The sequence below is a fragment of the Trematomus bernacchii genome, unplaced genomic scaffold (genome assembly GCF_902827165.1).
Source record: "Trematomus bernacchii unplaced genomic scaffold, fTreBer1.1, whole genome shotgun sequence".
In the NCBI taxonomy this organism is placed as follows: domain Eukaryota; kingdom Metazoa; phylum Chordata; class Actinopteri; order Perciformes; family Nototheniidae; genus Trematomus; species Trematomus bernacchii.
Window position 1 is genome coordinate 21,963,277 of NW_022988043.1, and position 24,367 is coordinate 21,987,643.

Below are 24,367 nucleotides of genomic sequence, written 5' to 3' on the forward strand. Positions count from 1 at the left end.
ACCCAGCGAACAGCTCACACTTTATAGCTACATGTTCAGGTTGTGTTTTTTAGAAACGCCCATAGTAAGAAGGCCACTCCCTGACGGTATTGCTAAAGTGAGAAAAATACGAAATATTTGCATAATGTTGGAGTTTGTGACCGCAGCTGGAATGCTGCGGCACCATGCGCCGAGGAGCCGAATGAATCATCAGGGTTTGGTGAAATAATTACACCAAATCATATGGCCTCATCAAAGAGAGTCATTTCAATTGACAAAAGCGGAAAGCCTATCATATTTTAGTGATTAAGGAGTATGCCTAATGTAAATCACGAATCACTGATTCTTGAGAATTTGGATAACACAGGTTTTACATTTGAAAAAAAAAAGATATTTGTAAAGACATCTAAACGTATATTTTTATAGAACAAGGTCTCAACAAATAATAAAGAGCAAATGTTTCCTATTTATTTAGTCTTGTATAGACGTGGAGCTTTTAAATCATTGTGTCTACACCATAGGTTCACATATATGCTGTTAAATGTTGAATATTCACTTTTATTAATTGTTATAAAGTATTAATTTGATTTGATTGAGTATAATTTGATAATATATCATAAAGTGCCTTAACTCTTTATTGTTGCACATGGTTGAAGCAATATAACCTACACATGATATTCACATGATATTCAGAAGTCATTGAGTGAATCTGCTAGGTTTCAGTTGACTGTAAACACACACCTTTCCTCTGCTGGTAACTTCCCCTTAAACTTCACACTAAGAGATTTTACATGCCCAGTCCTAAACATAACAAGATACCAGAAACAAAACCCAAACATTCCTGAATGTCTTCCTGAATAACCTTCTGTGTTATGTGCACCTGCATGGGGAAGTCAGATGTGTCGATAAGTCTAAATATAGAGAGGATTTAAAATGTGGGGAATTGTTTTTGGCACTTCCTTCCCAGAGATGGACTGACAGATGTCATGCTGACAAAAGACTGGTTTGCCAATTTATAAAAAATGTACACCATTTTTTCTGAATTATAAACATAAGAATATCGCTTCCAATCCCCCCCCCCCCCCCCCCCCCCCCCCAGCACTGTGATTCTCAAGTTTTAGAGTCTTGTGGCACGACCTCTGTGGATTTCAAGAGTGTTCCAACGAGACCAGTGAGTGTATCTTTAAATGACATCATCACATGTTGCATCCAGAAAACTGAAGAAAGTGGAAAAACATTCTCAAGATACGATGGGAAAATCTGGTATTAATCAACATGAGAGATGGTTGGAACATAAAGAATCGGAAAGAATGTCACACTGAATCAAAAAATATGACATATCATGTCTGTGTATTTCCTGTGATTGAGTTATGAGTTTGAGAAGGACTGTGAGTTTCTATGCAAATTGCAGAAGTTGGGATAAGGTTTTAAAGTTGTTTACAGTTAGGAAACCTACCATACAATACGATATGATGTACCTGATTGTTGTGGAAGCGAATTTGTTCCGTCCTGCAGCTTCAAAGAAGATAAGATTCTGTACATATACATATATATATACTGACAAGGGGGATCTAATGCACAAACCCTCATGGCCATTCTAAAGTATCACTGCTAGAGGATTACAATTACTGCCATGTAACACCTTAATGTAACAGTAACTGACGTTAGCACTATAAACACAGAGAAAGATTTCCAAATGATAAGCAGGAATTATTTTAATCATTTCACTGACTCAGTACAGTTTGGCTCATCAATGGTTTCACTGTAAACTGTTCACTCTCAAACCACGCTACGTGACATGACAAAGTGCCGTTCTCTAGAATTTAAACTCTTTTTTTCTTTTATGGTTTTTCACAAGAAAGGAATGACATTATGAGGAAGAAAGAAAAACCGATGTGGCAATGAACATAACCGCAACCTACTGCTGGTATTTCCTCATTGCATAAATCTTTTCTTGGCCTGGTTTAGCCGGAGGGGAATTGTTAGGGTTGATATCAACAGTTATATCAGTGAACACCTGGGTAGCTTAAACTCTGGATGTGCGTTATCATTTTTGACTACAAGGCATTTATTTAAAGCTACTCTCTGCAGATGGTTAAAATATTAAAGTTATCTGAAGTGAAATGTTTTTTGTTTTGAAGAAATACAAATGAGTTAGTGCATTTTAAACTGTCCCAATGCTTTCATAATGACATTTTCTATACATAAAAAATATATATAATTTATTGGAATAATATCACTGATGCTTTAATGTGTTAGCACGTTTTATTTGCATGTTATACAATTTTCTTTAAATCCTTATCTGCATAGTACCAAGTATCTAAGTAAAAAGTAGTGTCAAGAACTATATTTCTCCATATAAATATAATGGATTAAAGTTTATACTTAAAGGTGGGGTAGGTAATTTTGGAGAAACCAGCTCGAGTGCAGCAGGAAAAAATCTGCCACTTCCTTACAGAGCCCCTCCTCCAACACACACGAACGCGCACATGACCAATGAGGGCACAAGATAAGTTTGTGCACAGATGGAAGGCTGACAGGCAGGTAGGCCATCCAGTTATTTTAGCCGGGCCGGCTAAAATGATTGGTCGTGCTTTTTACAGTATTACGGCTTCCACAGATGACATTTTTTTATGGATTTTTTTGTCAAAGCACTTAAGATATTCATTGCTATCGGGATGTTAAGAGCATTCCATGGAATATAACAAAAAGTGTATCTCGAGCCGGTTGCTCAAACTTACCTACCCCACCTTTAAGTAAAGTACTTCAGAATTTCTGTTACTTTTTTTGTATTGACTTTTTTATTATTTTCTACCACTGCCCTTCATATTAAAGTACAATTCCAGTATTTTGCGATCTGATGAATTCCCATTAATGTGACTTTTGTGACTCTATGGGTCAGGCTAACTTTAGACGGACCAGATCAGTTGGAGAGATTTGAACGATCGTGAATTTACGCAGAACAAATAAATAAGGGTTTGTTAAGCATTTCAAATGTCTGCAGTAATGTAGAGGCCTTAATGATTCAGATTGAGACCAGAGAGTGGCCTCTTTCTCCAAAGAGACTGTTTCATAATTTTTGGACTACATGCTCCATGTTGCAGTGTTTCCTAATTTCTCTAATCACTTTCACTCCAACAAAGACTGTTAAAGACTCCTGTTGCGTTCAGATACTGCGTGTTTGAAATACCTGTAGCATTGTTCTGTTTCTTTTGTTTCGATGTGAGCTTCTGCAGAAAGAATCAGAAGCATCTGAGGTTGCAGGAATAACACACACACACACGCACACGCACACACACACGCACACGCACACACACACACACCCTTCAGTGGGAACCTTAAGTTAATGTCTGGGTGGCAGGAGGAGAACGTCACTGCAAGATGTGTCACAAAGATTTTCTCTCAGCATTGCGTGAGATTCCTGACACTGTACATTATGTCCACACACACACACGCACACACACACACACACACACACACACACACACACACACACACACACACACACACACACACACACACACACACACACACACACACACACACACACACACACACACACACACACACACACACACACACACACACACACACTCACCAATGTTGGCAGGCAGTGAGGCGAAAAGTGGACAGAAATATGAGATGACACATAAATGACTTATGACCCCAGATAGCCAATGTTCTGGAATCGGGGTTCATTTGGAATGGCAGATGATATACTCGTACAGTAATGCAGGTTATGTTAATCAGTAAAAAAAATCAGTATACAGCAAAGGGTAAGAAGCTTGTGAAGTCACAGAAAATGTGAAGTGGAACGAAAATCATGAATACTCTTGCAAAGTACATCACAGCGGATTGTGGCATGTTGGAAATGGACCATATAGCCTTAATGAAACATGTCTCTGTCATGGTACCTTAAAATGATGTGGTAATGAAACGGCTCTTTTCACAACTTTAAATCCTAGGAAGCTTGACTCATCACATTTTCTAAAAGAGGTTTTGCATCTGATTGCAAACGGATGCGCTCATTGGCTAAATGAGGATTTATATATTTTGATCCAAACAAAATCACATGACATTCATGTAATATTTGTTTATAGTTGTGTGTCCTTTTTTACTTTAATTGTGGTTATTTGATGATGTGTTCATTGAATCATAATGATACATTCATATGTTCGTTCATATGTTCGTTATATACTCGCTGTTGTGATGTATACACCTCAAAAACGATATATTAAATCTGCAGTTGATCTTGTGTTGTTGTGTTTAAAATATCCTGTAGACGTGGCTCGAGTGAATGCATGACATTTAGTTTTATTATTCTAAAACATGTCCACACAAGTCTGACAGCAGAGAGTGAGAGTCTGAGTGTTTGTGCAGACAACTATGAGTGAAACCGGCCGTGTCAGATAGAAAGATGTTTGTTATGGAATAAAGTTATGGAAACTCCTTTGTAAAAACATGAAAGATATAGATCTTTTAAATGTTTGAACAACTCTGCTGATCTCAGACTCCTGCTTCAGTTTGCAATACTGAAAGTGTCCTGATTTATAATCCAGATTAAAATGAGCTTTAGCTGTTTTAAACTAGCCGTTTTGTTTTTAGCTTGAAACAGCTTAACAGCTTTATATTCATTTGTATTAATTGGGATCACATACAAATGTTGACTCCTGACTGTTAAACCATCCTCATTAAAGAAAAGAAAAAAGAACCAGAAGAAGTCAACAGCGCAAGAGAAGAGAAAAGGTTAAAGCAGAAGAAGACAGACAGGAAGTAAAGGGAACACAGTTTGGCTGCGGCAGTTTTTAATGGAAAACTAAATGTGAACAGACTTGAACAGTTATAGAAAACCCCGATCAATGCTGCCGTCATGTATGTAATGTTGCACATCAGGATCCTTTTTCTCAATAATGAACGTCTTGCTGCATATTTCCCCTTAAAAGCTCACTTAATTTAAAGGACAAAGTGGAGAAGAGGGTACAATACAGGGCACGGAAACTGTAAAAATCATTCCAACTTCCAGCTCAGGCACTCCGATATGAAAAGGTTTTCGCTGTCTGACGGTAGACTCAAGAGAGACTCCATTCATAATACAACATCAACCTTCAAGTCTGTAAAGATCCTCCTTTTTTATGCCGATAATCTCCCTTTTGTGCGTGTGTGCACAGACAGACTCACTCCCCTGTCTGCTGTCTGGTATTTCACTTGGTTTACACTCTGATGCAACACGGTCAGGTATTTTCCATTTCCACTTTTACTGTAAAAGATGAATTGACTTCCAGCAGAGTTATTTTAAGCTGAGTCATGATTTTAATGCCGTCCACATGTGTTTAACGTGGCTCTGTTTTCTTTCCTGATCCTTTAGTCCACCAGGCTCATGGATGGTTTCCCACACACATGCACACAAACACACCCACACACACACACTCACTCTGACTGGTCGCTTTCACTGATCAGGCGGCTTTCAGGTCATCATGGTGACAATGTGAAGTGGGTCACTGTGCACTAATTCTATTCAAATAAACTTTTGATTGGCTCGTTGCAATGTGAACGGAACTACGTGCCGAAAAGCAGGCGACAACCGGCTGTGGGGGCCCGGGCTTGGGGGCTTCATGATCACACAGACCCCTGTTTCACTACACACAAAGTACCTTTCCGAAAACCAAGTCACATGTTTGTGTCTGGATGGCGTGTCGCTGTAATTCAAAACATTTGTGTTGACTCATGCCGTTGTTGATTTCTGCCTCATCCGCGATGATCTGATTAACAACCAAGTCAAACTTTACTAAGGAAAGTTTCATTTCTATATTTGTTATCAAAGAAGGTTTGAGTGAAATTTAAGTAGAAAGTCCAGAACTTAAAGGGTTAAAAACGTTTTATATATACGACAATCAGAATCAGAATTCCTTTATTAGTCCCGCAGCGGGGATATTTACGGTGTTACTGCACAAGTGGCAAAGCAGGTAAGAAAAGGCATGCAATAATAAAGAATAAGCTACGTATTAGATATAGAGAAGATCCTACTATTATTTATTTTTATCACATGGCTTAGTTGAATACTCGATTCTGATTAGTCAATTTGGACATTCAGCGGTCTGCTGTTTTTTGATAGCATATGATTGCTTAAGACGATCTTATCAAGGGACTATGTACAGACATATTAATCTGCAAAAAGACGTCCGGTCAATCTAAAAAACATTACTCAGAAAACACTGCGTAATACTGTACCTTTGGAATATTCATTTTGATGTTTGTGGAGTGCACAAACATTCAGAGTCATGATGGCTGTTTAAATCCCTCTGCTTGGAGTCTAGTGGAGCTTCTTCTTTTACAGTATCACAAAATCACAAACTTTGACTGTTAATCACAACTTTTTAAAGAATTTTCCACTGCATTCTTCTATGGATTTTTTTATGTGCATGCTTGGTAGGTCATACTGATGAAGAGCGTGTGGTTTATTTAAAAGCTTCAAAAAAGTGAAAACTTGACGAAATTATTCATGATTGCTGGGGTCAAAAGGGTCAACATCGGGTCAAAATCAGAAATCACATCTTTCGGTTGTCTCTTGTTAGTTGTCCAGTTACATTACAAAATAATTCATTCATTCATCATTTTTTGCATTTTAAGCCTGACTTGTTTGGTGAAAACGTTGGGATGTGAAGTAATCATTTTTTGTGGCGTTGAACAAAGTTTGCAGCAGAGTACAGTATGTTGCTTTTAACTCTTAGAATATTTAACAAATAGTACGGTGTCCTTGGGTGTCATGAATGGCGCCTTAAATAAAACGTATTATTAATATTATGACATTTCATATAATTTCTATCATTAAAAGAAAACTTCCATTAGAATGGAATGTATGTACAAATTCCAAACCAAACTGGCTAGTTATTGTTTCAATGGAGCTCTGACCTTCCATGAAAACCTTTGAAAAACCCTCTAATCAAACCTTAAGTGTGTTTTGTGCAAGCGACAGTGTGTCTGTTTTAGAGCTTGTGTCCATTAACATGTTAAATCTAGACAGCACACATGGTTCTGGCGTCTCGCCTCCTCTTTGGTTCCAGAGCAGGAATTTTCCATCTGGATCGGATTCGACCAGCAGGTTTGAGAAGGGGGAGGGGCCGGGGGTAAACTCTTGGCAAATCCCAGCAGTGTCTGGTTTGAGGAGAGCTGAGGTTTTGTATGAACCGTCCAGAAACGTGTTGCTTTTCACAGCTAACCCCGACCTCTGCAATCTAAACAGAGGACTTCCTGCCTCTGAGTAACTCCCGACTGAACGTCAGCAGCACGCTCGCCTCAGATTGGAAAACACACATGGGGTGATCTTTCATCATGCTGCTGCTGTGTCACTGTTTCTTTCCCCCCTTCCTGTAAACTCTGGGCAGCCGGAAAATCCAAGGGGCCACTGAGTTGAAGGTTGACCGATTGATCATCTGCTCTGACCAAAATATTCCTGTTGTGAAATGAAACATACTCTCAAATGTTGACATAGGTGCTTCATTCATACAAGCATTAGTCAGGACCTTACTGACGGTGAAGTGACTTGCATTCTTGGAAAATTTGAGCTCTGAAATGTAATTTAGAGATTACTTTTACATTTAGTTTAAAAATGGTCTCTAAGCGGTTGACCAATCACAACAGAGCCGGACAGCTAACCAATCATAGCAGACTGGGCTCTGGTTTCAGACAGAGGGTGAAAAGAGGTGCTGCAGCACAGGTAGTATGAGAAAAATAAAGAGCTTTTTGAACATTAGAGCATGGAGACATGTCACAGTAGAGACACTACATACTAATATAAAATCTGACAATTATCAAAATAGGGCCCCTTTAATGTGCTATAGAGTTCAATACTTACAGTAACAATAGATTTTCTGAAAAGTATAATAAGTAAAACAAAAAAGTCACGGATATTTAACATTTATAAAACGTATTTCATTGTATCATGCCCTGTAGACAGAGAGATTTAATCCATCTATAGAGATCTGCTTTTAACAGTAACAAAATGGTGGTACTGGTCTGTGTGTGTGTGTGTGTGTGTGTGTGTGTGTGTGTGTGTGTGTGTGTGTGTGTGTGTGTGTGTGTGTGTGTGTGTGTGTGTGTGTGTGTGTGTGTGTGTGTGTGTGTGTGTGTGTGTGTGTGTGTGTGTGTGTGTGTGAATTCAGATGCTTCTGATTCTTTCTGCAGAAGCTCACATCGAAACAAAGAAACAGTACAATGCTACAGGTATTTCAAACACGCAGTATCTGAACGCAACAAGTTTCCATGCTGGGGCTGAAAGTAATTACAGAATATGACGAAACCTTATTGTTATCACTTTAAAGTGAATACATTTTCTCTGTCTACACTATTAAGTATGCCAAACAAATATTTAGAATTACCAAATGCATGGTATTTTAAATGCACTATGCCAAAAATACCAGGATGTACCTAGTCAAATGGTGCTAGCTAGCATGCACTTTTGGAGGCACAATCCACTGTATAGCAGCGGATCTTTGAGCAAGAGGGTCAATGTTATGATAAAGTAATACAAGTGCAGGCAACAGTATGTACTTTGCAAGGGCAGTTAAGTATACTTTGAGTATGTGATTTAGCTCGCAGTGCATGTGTTTTGAAGCAGTTTTGATCCTTTGTGAAATCACTTTTGAATATTCAAAAATGAGGCGCAACAATTGTTGAATCAGAGGTGCATGGGCGGAAATATCACACCTGAGATTACATAATACCTGCAAGCTTCCAACTGCTCTTCTGCTTAAACTCTCTGCTCTGCAATGAACCTGAATGGTAGCACAGGAATGTCTCCTTCCATGTGCAGGTTTCTTAAATGTGCTATTTTACAAACACTTTGTTGGTGTGCTGCAGAGACAGCCAGCTGATTGAAAACTGGCAGTTTTCCGTGCAACGAATGTAGAAGTTTCCAGATGGTGACATAACGCAAACTGTTGGATCATCTTCACACAGGTTGTAATGACTTGCAGAGGTTTAAGTTTCCTGTGGTTAAAAGTAGGAAAGTCACACAAAGATTAACTGAACTAGTTTGACCTGATTATTGAGTCTTTTGTTAGTTTCCACAAGACATTACACTGATGTGATTTATCAACTTTCCAGGCTTTTCAAATCCATCTTGACTGCAGATCTCACAACAGATATCTGTCTAGCTCAAAAAGTTTAACAGTATCTGTTCGACTGGTCTTAAACTTTTAACACACTCTAACCCGGCTTCATCCACAGTCATGTCTGACCACTTGGCAATAACTGAGACACAATACATGTTATGAACATGAACCAACATGTTAAAATCACATGAAGATATTTATTAATGCAGTAACTGAGACACACTACATGTTATGAACATGAACCAACATGTTAAAATCACATGAAGATATTTGTTAATGCAGATATCAAGGCAGTTCAATAAATGGAAGGGGTGACATCTGTTAACACTAGGCTGATGTGTGGTTGATAGAACAGGTGCCAAATTGTTTGAATGGACAATGTTAATGTGAAGTGACTTTAATGTATGCATTAACCTTTAAATGGGCAATTTATTAATATTTTGGGAAATTAATTGATTGCTGTTTTCTACATTGCACCCGTATTACACTGTTATTACATCCATGTTACACTGTTATTAGACCCATATTACAACTATGTAACACCAATATTACACATTAATACACCCCTATTACACCCATGTTACACTATTATTACACATTTATTACACCTTTAATAGACCCATATTGCACTCATGTAACACCAATAATACATGTAACATAAATAAGACACTCATATTATATCGTAATTACATTGTTATTACATTCACTTTACAAATGGACAAAGTCTGTCAAATGACTATCCCCAAGGATACAAAAAACATGTAAGTGTTAAATACTGTTAGGCTCCAGAGTTGTTTCCAAAGACACTGTTAAAAGGATTATGAAAATATTGGGGCTAAGAAATGTTCATGACTTTGCAAAAATGGCAGAAATTAAAGTTCTTTCTGCCGGAAAGAGATGAACTGGAGTTTTAGTCACTCTCAGATAGACATTCTGAAACTTAATATCTAATGCTGACGATGCACATAAACACTCTTGCACACATTCCTGCAAGGCAATAAAAAACGCCTTTCGTTTTTTATTTTCCTGCAGACATGTCCTCATGCACTCTAATACAAATTGTGAGGTTATGAATTGCCAGGCAACAAAACAGGCCCTGAAGACTTGGAAAATATGGTTTTCATCTTGTAGCACAAGATAAAGCTTGTTTGCATAAGATTACCTTTATCTTTTAAAAACCTCAGAGACTCCATAATGTATCATTCTGTAGGAGTACATACTCCACATACATACTGCTGGTAATACTTATGTACTTTTACATGTAATAAAGTGCTTTGGCACTGTGGTATTTCACTTTTTTTTAACAGTTTCACACAGTTTCAGGTAATATTTTTGCAACATTTGACAAATCAGCTTGAACAAATCCCCTGACCTTTTCAGTGAGAGTTTATGTGAAGCGCCGTGGGAACAACAGTGACACAAACACACACCTGTACACACCTGCGGTGAGAATGTGCAATTTTTTTTCTGCCAACACATACACACACCCATTTAAGCCGCCCTGATAGAAACTGAATGCTCTTCAAACTATCACAGACATTACGTCTTCTTCTACTTCCTCATTGGAAATGTTTCAACTTTAGTCACTTTGGGACTCATGGTACGATGACAGGATTTATGACAACGTGTGTTTATGTCTCTATATATGGCTCCTTTCAGGGATCCTCTGAAGTCATCACCTCGTGCTGGATGTTTACAGTGAGGCTGGATGACATCAGCATTCTACAATACACAACTAAACCCTCAAAGAAATGGGATTAGATTAGGATGTATTTGTTTGTCTACATCACAATCACTATGTATTGTTGCCTTGTATTATCTACAGCTAGTGACTTATTTTAAAAAGCCAAATATCCATTTAAAAAAAGCAACATTTGAATTTGTATTTTGTGTCTCTACTGTGACATGTTTACATACTTTAATGTTCAAAAAGCTCTTTATTTTTCTCATACTGCCTGTGCTGCAGCACCTCTTTTCACCCTCTGTCTGAAACCAGAGCCCAGTCTGCTCTGACTGCTCTGAATGACGTCACCAACACTCGCTTGTGATAAATAAGCGGCTTTATTAACACATTTGTAGTATTTAGCTGGCAGGCTTAAGTCTGTTTAATATCTGATCTGAAAGATTTGAATGCTTGCGTTCTTATTAGTGTTGGGGGTAACACGCTTTAAAGTAATGCGTTACTGTCAGGTGACATTTGGGAGGACAGAAAATAAATCAAATGGATGAGGAGACCGAGAAAAAATACATCGTGGAGGAAATGTTGCTTGTTTCGACGGTGGAATCGCCATCGTTCTGAAACATATTGAGCAAGATACAGGTAACGGGCCGGCGGCGGCTATCAAACAGGAACACTTTTTGAACCAGTGTCATGTCACGATAAGAATCAGAAAACCTTTATTCGTCCCACAGAGGGGAGATTTACATTGTTACAGATGGAAACTGAGCTAAAGAAAACAACCCTGATGTTCAAATTAAGTGCAGAAAACAGATGTCTGGGTTCAGTATTGTCATTATAAGTTTAAGGATTTGTGCTGATCTGGGTATAGTAATAGTTATCTTTCAGGTAATTTTACAGAGTAGTCCAAACGTAATGTAATGTGTAGAGTAACTAAGTAACTTTCAGCAGTGATACATTTAGTAAAGTAACGCACTTTTTAAAAGTAACTAGTAATGTGTAATACATTAGTTTTTTTGAGTTACCTATCTATGTCATTTCAATGTTGCAAAGCATGTGGGAAAGAAGCTTATGACATTAACAGTGAAATTGACAGCTGTGGTACACAGAAATGGCAATGACAACTACGAGGCTCTGCATAAGGTTGTGGGTAATCGAAACTAAAAGAAACCTTTAGATTCAGTAGTCACTCTTGCATTCCCCACAGCAGCTAGAAAATCACCACCTCAGCCGGTCTGCGCTGGTTTCTGTTTGCAATCTGAAGCACAATGCAATACATTGTAGACAGTTGAAACAGACATATTTCGCGGCAGAGGTTTCCTTTTAGAGTGATTGCTTCAGCAGCCGAGCCAATCCTGTGACGGGACTGTTCTCTGATTGGCTGCTGTCAACTGTCCGTCCGTCATCACACTGTCTTCTCTGCTGTGACGAGATGTTTGGGTTGATTCTAATGAACAACACGGTGAGCTCAGATTCACAGCTTTATATGACTGAACAGACAGAAATATGACATATCCACAATGACATCACTTTGACTAGAGGCAGATTGTATTGATCTCTTATGTCTCTTTAATATATGTGTTTATAAAGGATATACAGTTCTTCTTGTTACGTGAAATAAATCATGAATGCAGATTTTTAGATATATGATGATTTATTATGTAATAATTTATAAAGATGGATAAATAGATTTATTACATTTTTGTGGACAGCTCTTCAGGTTGCTTCTTTCCATCTCTTTATGATTTTCAGTTGTTTATATCATTTAAAATTTCATTTTTATTATGCAGATGCTAGTTGCACCCGGGTGACTATAGTGAACAATGCTAGTGCACCGGTGTGTATATAGCTAAGCTAGCTAAGCTAACTTTGACTTGATTCTTCAGGTTTTACATTAATACCTGACACTAACAGAAGTAATGTCAGCTCTACACTTATTTTTCTTAATTTGTAACATTCCTGATTTTCTGTATACAATATATAAGCCTTAATTATGTTAAGAATTATAAGTATCTAATTAATTATAACATATAGATAAGTTATTGGATTTGCTATATTGTGAAAAAAAATGTATTTTATTCATACCTAAATCAATGTCTTAAATAAACATTAATTATCTTTTTCGATTTCAATATTTCATACTTTAATTAGGTTTTCTGTGTTGCAGTGACATTGTACATCCTTTAATTTAATGTTATCTATTGTGTTTTAGTATTTTCCTAGCTCTTATCTTGTTTCTTTGATGATACATGCATTTCAATGAAGAATAAGTATTTTTAAAAGTAGTATTTTATATGACTACACATGATATAAACAGTATTTTAAAGGCATTGAAACCACATCAGTCTAGTCAGCTGGTACTGCACACACATTCACATATTGAGACATGTACAGACACACACACTTTCTCACACAGTGATACCAGCCAGTTCAAGATTCACCCTGACAGTTTGAGATTTGTTTGCTCTCACAGCCCGCCCCCACTGACTGAGGGATAACCTCGGCCCTCTGAGTCACTGTCAAAAATAAACACAACCTCCCACACACACACACACACACACACACACACACACACACACACACACACACACACACACACACACACACACACACACACACACACACACACACACACACACACACACACACACACACACACACACACACACACGGACTACCCAGGAAACATCAGACTGTTGCTTGGTTTATGAAGAAGTTGGTGCTGTTGGGTTTCAAAAAGCAGGTTGAACCAAAAACTGATCATTATTTGAATTTGCAGAGTTTACATTGCAAACCTACGGTGGCCGGCAGGTGCAAACGCGGAACAACGGCCAAAAACGCATACATAAGCAGGAAACACCTGCAAATAATTAAATGAAAAACAAACAAACCCTGAAAACAAATACAACAAAAAAACGCTGCATTTACAGAAATGATGCAAACTAAATACAACACACAAACCCCGAAAACAAACGCTGCGAACACAAAAACAATATGCAAAGTCAAAAACACATACAAACCCCAAAACACATGCAAACCCAAAAACACACAGTGCTCCAGGCCTCTAGGGGGCGCGTTACGTGGAACAGATTGATGTCTGACCAGACATAGAGAGAACGAACGAGAGTGATGGAAATTGAAGCCGGAGGAAACAAAGTTGATCGAAGTGGACAAAGTAAGAAGGTACGTTTTGTTTTGTTTTTATTCAAAGAGCGTCATATTTACCCAGCTAGCGTTAGCTTGTTTGGTAAAAGAGCTTACAAGTCAAGAGACAGCATTGTGCACCTAAATGTAACTCTTGACATCATATAGATATATTATAGGTGCAGAGAGAAGTTGGTTTATTGTGCCCAAATGTAAATCCTAATGTGAGAGTTAAAGGACGGTCAACAATATAATGTACCTTGGTCAGTTTGGATTTATCGTGGCATTTATTCTTAATTGAAGTGAATTTATTTTATTTCAGTCAGTCATTTGTGTGTATGCAGGTGTGGGACATTCCAAATGTTCCAAAAGTGAGCACTCCCAGAATGGACAACAGTTTGCCTGGGTAAAATAAAACATTGTCAACATATTATGTTGTGTCACAAGAAGCAGAATGTTTTAACTGTAGTTTGAATATATTTTGTGTTTACCTTTATCAGACCTCTCAGGCACCCACAACCAGCGTCTGATCGGGTGAGACTAATTAAAAATGTAATTATACCATGTAGGTTTGAATTTGTGAACATGAAATCAATAAATACCTTTGTGTGCTAATGACACTGTCATTAGATCAACTGCACTTATTTCCTGGGATAGGATGGAGCACCAACCCCAGTCCAGGAAGAGGTCCAGTCTGCCCCGGGTCAGAACAACTTCTATAAGTAAACGATGTTGACAGTTGCATCGTGACACAGTTGTTTGGTGTGTATCTTTATTTTTACCTTTGTTTGTTTGTATAGCCTCCAATCACAGTGGGTAACATTGCCAGGAAGCAGAACAATTATACTTTTATACATTTCCAAATGACACCCACAACATCTTACATCTTAGTGAAGACGATACAAAAAACACCCACAAATATGTTTCAAAGATCAGATATTGTTTCTTGCATCCATTTCAAATGTTTACAAGGATTGTGCAGGAGTAGGACAAAAGTGCTGTTGTCAGTTTAGAACCCAATGTATTAAAAAAAAAACAGGAAGAGGATCGACATCCTTTTGTAAATATGACTGTCATGCATATATTATGTATTTGAAAGTAATTATTCAACTGTCTTCTCACTGCAGCAACTACACAAATGTTTATGCACCTATCATTATTGATAGCCAGTCTGAGCCAGAAGACAAAATGGAGCAAACTGCAGAGGAAAGGTATTAATTGTTACTATTACCACTTCATTTTTCTATTCTATACTGTAAATCTTATTACTAGCTTCATCATTTAATATTACAATACATCACTTTGTCTTTCCCAGCACAGAATACAATGCAAGCGCCACTGAAACGGGAGAGGAAGAAGACGGGTATAGTTGGAACTGGCCCAGTGAGTTCTAACGTACAAGTTGTGATCACAAAGATGGTGAGTGCGTTTGCCACTAAGTGTGCCACTCAACTGGAAGCTAACATGCTAACTGAGTATCTGAGAGAGAAACTTGGCCGAGCAGTTACTTGTCGGAAGATTGAGTCGGCACAGAGTAGGTTCAGCTCATTTCACATCACTGCCGAATGCAAGGAAGTGGCAGAAATGTATGACCCAGAGCTGTGGCCAGCTGGCACCTATGTCCGACGCTATTATGAGCCAAGACGGCCTGCTAGTGGGTCACTTGCGGGTGATAGCACTGCTACAAACAATGTGGTCGCTCCTGTACACGTGTACGGGAATCATGCATCTGCTGATGTAAATGACTGTAGTACATACATAATAGGATGCGGGTGGTGTCATATAACACGCGTGGCCTACGTGTGGGGCACAGTGCTGGGGATATAAGCGAGGCGGCTGGTTGTTGATAAACTGTTGGAGGAATGTGATATTCTGTGCTTACAAGAGACATGGTTACCCAAGCAAGATCTGGAAAGGCTGAATACACTACATGCTAATTTTCATGGAGTTGGAGAGTCAACTACTGATCTCCGTGATAAAATAGCCCATGGTAGGATACCGGGTGGTGTGGCGATTCTCTGGAACAGTAAATATGATCCTTTGGTTACAGTGGTAAGATTGGACGTCGACTGGGCCATTGGTATAGAGATCAAGTATGAAAATAGGTCATTTATTATCGTAAATATTTACACACCTTATGAATCATATGAAGATGAATATCGCAATAGAATGGCATTTGTTAATGCATTCATTAAGGATAATGCCACAACCTGTGTGTATGTAGTGGGTGACTTGAATGCTGACATTTCGGATGATGTCTCTGTTTGGCAAATGTTTACTGCATTTTTGTAATGATAATAATATCATACTGTCAAGTAAATCACTACTACCTGAGAAAAGCTTTACATATATTAGTGAAGCATGGCATACTGTGTCATGGCTAGATCACTGTATATGCACAGCTGATGCACACGCTTCTCAGGACAACATTGACATCTGTTATGAGTTGGCCACTACAGATTATATTCCTTTTGTATTGACCCTAAATGTTGAAAATATTCCGGTGCTATCTGTTGATGACAATAAAACACACACAGGGAGGCTGGATTGGTCAAAGTTAAGTGAGAAGGATATGAATCACTTTACCTCACTCACTGACTAATCATTAGACTTGGTTGTAATTCCAAGAGAAGCAATGCTGTAGTGACACCAACTGTAAAAATGAGCAACATGGTAGAGATCTATGTTTTACATATGATCTTATTATTGATGTGTTAAATGCCTCAAGTAAGGGTTTTTACAACAGTAAGAAAAAGGAGCATGGTATAAAACCTGGATGGAATGAACATGTGACTGAGCTACACACTGCTGCTAGAGATGCTTTTAAATTGTGGGCAGAATCAGGAAGGCCGAGACTGAAAATGAGGACACAATGAGGGCTGACTCACTTGCCAGAAAGCTGCGCAACAATAGTTGCTATGATTTCTGGAAAGAGGCCAAAGTCATAAACAGCTGTAAGACTCCCTTACCGTCTTCCAGTGTGTGGGTCAGGCAACATCGCAGAACTGTGGCGACAACACTATCATGAGTTGTTCAACTGTGTTAAGAGTGATGCATTTGTGGTTGAAAAGGTTGACGCCACTGAAAACGTTACAGTTAGATCAGAGGAAGTCTACAACACTATAATGAATCTAGAAAATAACAAAGCTTGTGGCCCGGATGTCATCTCAGCTGAACACTTCAAATATGCCAGTCTTAAGCTTGCTCCTCTTCTTGCTCTGTGTCTTACTGGTTTACTTAATCATGGTGTCTTACCAGTTTCCATGTTATCTGTGCTACTTGTGCCAGTCATCAAGGATAAAGCTGGGGAGATTAATGGCATTGATAATTACAGACCCATTGCTTATAGCATTCTCTCCAAAGTGTTGGAGAGAATTCTGTTGGATAGGCTGGAAAGGTATATTACCACAGCTGACAACCAGTTTGGTTTTAAAAGAAAACACGGCACAGATATGTGTATTTTTGCTTTAAAAGACATTATAGCAAAATATAGAAGCCATAATTCCACCATGTTTCTGTGTTTTATTGATGCTTCCAGGGCATTTGATAGACTGAATCATTTCAAATTATTTGACAAAATGTGCCAGAGAGGGGTACCCAAGTACATAATAAGGATCTTAGCCGTCTGGTATGCACATCAGACTATGCAGGTGAAGTGGGGGCAATACTGTGTCTGAACATTTGTATGTTGGTAATGGGGTCAAGCAAGGTGGGATTTGATCTCCTTTGTTGTTCAATCTGTACATGGAGGATCTGTCTAGGAAACTGAACCTGTGTAAAACTGGCTGTGTCATCGGTGCTACTGTTGTCAACCACCTTATGTATGCAGATGATTTAATCATCTTTTCCCCGTACAGTGCAGGCTTACAACAGCTTCTGAGGATTTGTTCCCAGTATGGCATTGATTTTAATATTAAGTATAACGCCAAGAAGAGTAGCATCATGATTGAGGATAAAAAGGCTGTATTTCCTAATTGTATTCTCAGTAGCAACATTCTTCTTGTGTGCAATGAGATGAAGTACCTTGGTCATTATATCTCTGATGATCTCTCAGATGACAAAGACATCCATAGACAACGCTGCAAACTGTGCTCTGTAGATGTCAAGGTATCACTTTTTAAAGCTTTCTGTACACCATTGTACACGGCTCACCTGTAGAGTAACTACAAGGCTAGAAGCATGCAAAAACTAAAAGTTGCATACAATGATGCTTTACGGTTGCTGGTGAGGGTACCAAGATGGCACAGTGCCAGCCAGCTGTTTGTTAACTTGGGGGTACCTACCTGTCAAGCCCTTTTAAGAAATGTAATCTACAAATTCATGTTTCGCCTAGAAGAATCTGACAATCATGTTATCTCGATTTTAATTAACCCTGTGAAGAGTTCTACTTGGTTCTCTTCCATAATTTGGAGACATTGGCGCAATAGCCTCCACAGACAGTGAGGCTGTGTGTGGCTAGCTGTAACTGGACTGATTTTATGTTTTTTATCTGTTTGTTTTTTTGTTTTTTGTTTAGCTTTTTAATCTCATTTATTGATGTGTATCTTGTATGTCATTTTGTATGTGATATGGACCTTGAGTCTGAAATAAAGATTGAATTGAATACCTGACTGCGGAGGACATTGATGCAGAACTCTCTGCAAAAATAACAAATACATCTTGCAGCAGGTTCAATATTAATAGAGCCAATGTGTGAGATGGAGCAATCCGCGGCTTCAAAGGTGCCTCATTCGACCCCTCTCATGAGATGTCAGTTAAGTTCACTGAGGATGAGGGACAAACTGAGGATGGAGTGGACACTTGTGGTCCCAAGCGTGAGTTCCTGACCCTCCTTATGGAATGCCTGAGAATGCGAAGAAACTGTCATAGCAACTGTGTGTGCCCCATGGCGGTGTGACTTTCCCAGCCGCTCACTGTCTCAAAATCTGATTCTAAATGTATAATTTTCTCTATAAAGATAGAACTAATACACAATTATTCATGTATAATATAAGCTGTTTTGTGTATTTAATTATGCATTGGTCTACAATTTAATGATGGCTTCTACATATTTCACATAAACAGACAATTGCCCCTTTCACACCGGCGCTTTTCCAGCTCCTGCTGGGAGCTAGAGCCTGAAAAGCGCCGGTTTTTCCTGTTCACACCGCAGCGGCGGCGCGTCATAGCTCCGGAATGCGGTTCACTTCCAGCTCCAAAAAGTTGTCGGTCCAGAGGCAAGAGCTTTGGAGCTATGACGCGGCGTCGCTTACGTCGAGGCGTGCAGGAAACCTTACTTTGACCATCCGTTCGCTGTTATTGATCATTGTGGAGAGCAGGCAGACGTTTTGTTTGTTATTATAGCAGCTATCGGATGGAATCAATACATGGGCTGCACAGGTTGTCATGTCCGACTATCACAAGTAGAATCATAATGAAAAATACGCCGGTAAAATGTGCCTGTAGAAAACGGCTTAGCATGTAGTCAGTTTAGCTTCGGTTGCTATGCTAACATCACCCATGTTATACCAGAGAAACTTTCATAACAGCGTTGTGATGCCAAACAGCGTCAATTCAGACTGACACACATTCACTTAAGGGGAACTGGGGATATGTATCAGCTGCTTGTGTGACAGTCAAGACAGTGAATACTTTAGAGCCGTGTGAGCTAACCCGGAGCTAACGGGAGAATAAACTCCCGTGGAAGAGCGGCCAGCACTGCAGCGGTCGGTAAATGCCGCTGAAACACATTAATAAACAATGAACCACGGCACTCTGGAGAAAAGTATAAGGTTGGAGAAGTCGTTATTTAATTTAATCTGGCTTCGTATGATTAAAAGCAACACGATCGTCGACCCGACGCAGTCCCCGGCCCGTTGTTGTTGTGGGAGAAAATCTCTCGGCAGCTCTGGGCGGTGTGAACAGAGCGGGAGCTGAAAAGGGAAACCGGAGCTGAACCAGAAAAGCTCTCGCTAGGAGCTAGAAAGGGAAAAGCGCTGGTGTGAAAGCCGCAAATGAGTCCTTCATGCTGATAACTAGTGTATGCATCTGCCAATTAGTATTCTAAACAGAGTAGTGTGTTGAATCCTTATTTCTTGCATTTGAAACAGATACAATACATACAAAAGTGAACTTACTGTTGTGTTCAACTTCTGCCAAAAACTGTACAGAACACTTGAACTGTCCCCAGATGTTGGCCACAGAAAGGACACAACATGGCAGCCTGAAAAGACATACATTGATGTAGTAAATCCATTTAATCAAGTCAATCAAAAACACACAGTCTAAATAGTGGTTAGCTAAATAAATAGAAAGATGCATCATGTTTACCGTTGAATCTGTGTTTTGTCTCTCTCTCTCTCCTTGAATGTCTTCTCTATATTTGTTCTTGAGCATGTCTAATGCACACTACTCTCCTGTCATTACTTTGTCCCTCTTCACATTTTATCACTTCTCCACCGACCATAGTTACTTATAGTATTGCTAAAGCTCTGTATAGTTGCAACATCTATACGCAAATACATACATATAAACAAACTGCTAAGAATGTCTCTCTCTCTCTCTTCAAATGTTTCCGCGGTACTCACTATGGCCCGTGTTATTTACCTGCACTCCATTCGTCATCTCTTTTAACAATGTTCTTCCCTCACTTTATCTTCTCTTCAGGTGAAGCTCTCCTCTCCTCAGCTGGTGTAGTAGTTACTGTAGGCACGCTAATTAGTGATGTGTCGGTCGCGAACGAGCCGGCTCAAAGAGCCGGCTCTTTTAAGTGAACGACGGGAGCCGGCTCGCGCCCGCGAACGAGCCGTTTTTTTTTGTTATTTTGTTGTTGTTAAGTAATACAAGACAGAATGATATGATGATCTCCGCGCTACAGCTGCTCCGTGCATGCATGCAGTGACATGTAATATCCAAGGATTAGAGACTGTTGGATGCTGCTGTTTTGAGCATTGCAATACATTTATTTTTATTATGTTTTTTTATGATTAGAGACGGTTGGATGCTGCTGTACTGAGCATTGCAATATATTTATTTTCACTATGTTATTTATTTATGATTATCCTTGGGCTCGGCAAAGATTTGATGTCAGCTGTTGCTGTCTTTTTTTCTATAGTTAATACTGAAATAGAGCCCTGCTGTTTAGTCAGGGCCTTTTCTTTAAATATAATTTTAAAATGTCGATAGAGTAGCCCATTTTTTAAAATGTCTATGCTTAAGTTTTTATCTCAATCTCAATCTTTATTTATTTATATAGCACATTTAAAACAACCTTCAGTTGACCAAAGTGCTGTACAGGCAATACATATTAAATAACACAATGGGAGTACAATAATAAAACAATAATTAAAAACATGATAAAAAGCACAATAACTAGAAAAATATTTTTAAAAAAACACATACAAATGTAAAAATGTAATGTTCAACTAGTATTAAAAGCCAGTGCAAAGAGGTGAGTTTTTAGCTGAGATTTAAAAAGTTCAATAGACTCAGCAGTCCGGATATGTACTGGGAGGCTGTTCCACAGTCTAGGAGCTGCAACACTGAAAGCCCTGTCACCTCGGGTTTTGTTATAGGTGTTGCTATCTGCTTTGTGTAGCGTGGTTCGACAAGCAAGTCTGTGCATTCATTGGGTGGTATCAGAGAGATACAAGGGTCTGTAAATGCAATGAAAACAATTGGCCACAGCAAATAATTGATATTAAACATGTCATTTTTACTTTTGAATACTTCAGTACAAAGGATGTATTGAATAATTTAAGTGATATGTGTACACATATAAATCATTAGTCAAAACAAGGCTACATTTGATTGAATTATAAAAGGTATAATATGTGGTAAACTGAAGAGCCGTTTGGGAGCCGAAAGAGCCGGCTCTTCTTGGTGAGCCGAGCCAAATGATCCGGCTCACCAAGAAGAGCCGGAATTCCCATCACTAACGCTAATGCTAGCTGCGTAAATATGACGCTCTTTGTATAACAACAAAACAAAACTGACCTTCTTATATATTGACTTTGTCCACTTCAATCACCTTCCTTCCCTCCGGCTTCAATTTCCATCACTCTCGTTCGTTCTCTCTATGTCTGGTCAGACATCAATCTGTTCCACGTAGCGCGCCCCCTAGAGGCCTGGAGCACTGTGTGTTTTTGGGTTTGTATGTGTTTTTGACTTTGCATATTGTTTTTGTATTTGCAGCGTTTTTTTGTTGCGTTTGTTTTCGGGGTTTGCATGTTTTTTATTTAATTATTTGCAGCTGTTTCCTGCTTATGTATGCGCTTTTGGCCGTTGTTCCGCGTTTGCACCTGCCGGCCACCGTAGGACCAGTGCTGGATAAGTTTTCACATTCTCTACCAAAATAAAAGTTGAGATAAACAAATCCTATCATAAGTACTGTGTATGAATACTATAGAGGACCATATGCTTATTTTTGTTACCTTTCCTGTAGTGTGTTGTGTGGTTTGTGTGCATGTAAATGGTCTTCAAAGGCTAAAATCCCTGTGTTCCTTCCAGAGGGATATTTTTGAACATTAAAGCATGGAGACATGTCACAGTAGAAGAATATGAGTATAATAGAGCCCCTTTTAGTATAATTTCAAATTGTAAGTATGATCAGGACCATACAATTAAGAGTAGTAAAAGTACTCCAGAAAAATCAGTGACAAAATATAATTTTTACTCTATAATGTTTACAGTATATGTTATCATCAATAACTGATTGTTGCATTGTATATGTTTTGGGTTTGGACCTTATTTTTATCATGTTGTACTTTTATTTGCACTATTTCTTTTATTTTGTATTGAAATGATGTGAATTTATTCTCCTCAGGTTGAATGGAGTTTTCATCTTAATATCATTATCCTTACTAATGCATTAATGTTAAAGCTGTTTTCTCTAGGTCATGAGGTTTCATTTTTTACAACTTAGCAATATGCAATTGATATTTTATATATAATATATGTCTTGTGTGTAAAATCTTAATCATTATAGTGACTTTTAACGAAATTTGTACTGTACTGTATTTCCCTCTGAAATGTACAAGAGTAGACGAATAAAGAAGAATTAGAGGAAAATACTCAAACAAGTTCTGCAAAATTGTACTTAAGTACAGTACTTTCAACTACTCATGACTGATTCATTTGATTCTTTACAATTTAATAAAATTCAAGATATTAAACCGTGTTCATATTCACGAAACATCCTGCAAACTTGTCTTCCACAGTTAAACTTGTTTTTTTTATTCACAACTTATTTCCGTTTTTTATTCTATAATTTATTATTATTATGATTGTACAGTAAGTATGAATAATGTGCTTGTAAATGTGGAAAACGAATAAAGACAATGAAAAAAAAATGTCAACAGCTTTACATTCAGTCTTTTCAAAGAATTCACACATCACTCTTCACTTTACGTGTTTTCTCCAGGGAGTAACTTAATAAAAAATGAGCATGGCCTCGTTCTAAATCAGCATCATTGCAAGAAACCATAGACTGTGTATAGGAAATGGACCATCAGCCATAAACATGTTAGGTATAATACATACTGAGATAATAAACCAAGTGAGAAGTATAGTGACATTTCCTGACTTCTTTCTGCAACTAGAGGAGTCGCCCCCTACTGGCCATGTCTAAGAATGCAGGTTTAAGGCCCCCAGATGCGCAAAAGTCAAAGGTCAGAAGTAACTTCCATTGCAACCTTTTTTTTTGCAACCCTTGACATTTATTTAAGAAGAAGAAATGTCATCTTTATATCATTGACTAACATTGTCTTTAGTATCTGTGTCAGCCTCTTGGTTTTTCTCATTGCTCTATGTGCATTAAGAGTCTTTGGAGAAAAAAAGATGGGCTGATTGAAAATGACTTGCTCTTCCTTCACGCCACCACACACTCCGGCTGAGTCTCTGAAACTCCACCCCTCATCTGGACCCTCCAGGGCTCCTCTCCGCCCCATCCCTGCCCTGTGCCCAGGCTCCCCTCCCCCTCCTGGGGCTGAGGCACTGCCGTGTCTGGACACTGGCCCTGGAGCTCTGAAATTACACAAAGAAAGTTAAGCATTTACAGATACAAAAGTTAACAAAATGTTCTGTTTTATTGTTTGAGGGACAAGAAACTGGTCGGACTTCATTCTTTTAACTTAAACAAATCTCAAATTTGTGACTATTAAAAAAATGGAATTTTTCTTTGACTAAACCAGGCTAATTTACATTTAAAGGGGACCTATCATGCAAAATGCACTTTTGTACGTCTTGTATACATGAATATGTGTCCCCGGTGTGTCAGTGAACTCACCAAGTGTCAGAAAACACAACCCTCTCTCTTTTCCTCCATACCCAAATCTCTAAAAACGGGGCTGCAACGGATCTGATAAAAACTGATCCAGATTTGAAAATTCTCTGACGTCATAGTTATAGATAGAGAGCTAGATTGAGAGAGAGATAGATAGATAGATAGATAGATAGATAGATAGATAGATAGATAGAT

At 38.5% G+C, this 24,367-nt stretch overlaps 1 long non-coding RNA gene across 2 annotated transcripts; it reads right to left on the reverse strand.

Moving 5' to 3' along the window:
* Positions 1-13,393: 13,393 nt before the first annotated feature.
* Positions 13,394-21,943, reverse strand: LOC117473001. 2 transcript variants are annotated; one of them, XR_004554978.1, is made up of 3 exons: positions 21,886-21,943; positions 20,028-20,113; positions 13,394-18,754 (listed from the first exon to the last, which is right to left on the reverse strand). It is a non-coding gene; the product is annotated as an uncharacterized LOC117473001 (long non-coding RNA). The 2 variants fall into 2 exon arrangements; XR_004554977.1 differs by lacking the exon at positions 21,886-21,943 and adding an exon at positions 20,497-20,589.
* Between the last annotated feature and the right edge of the window lie 2,424 nt (positions 21,944-24,367).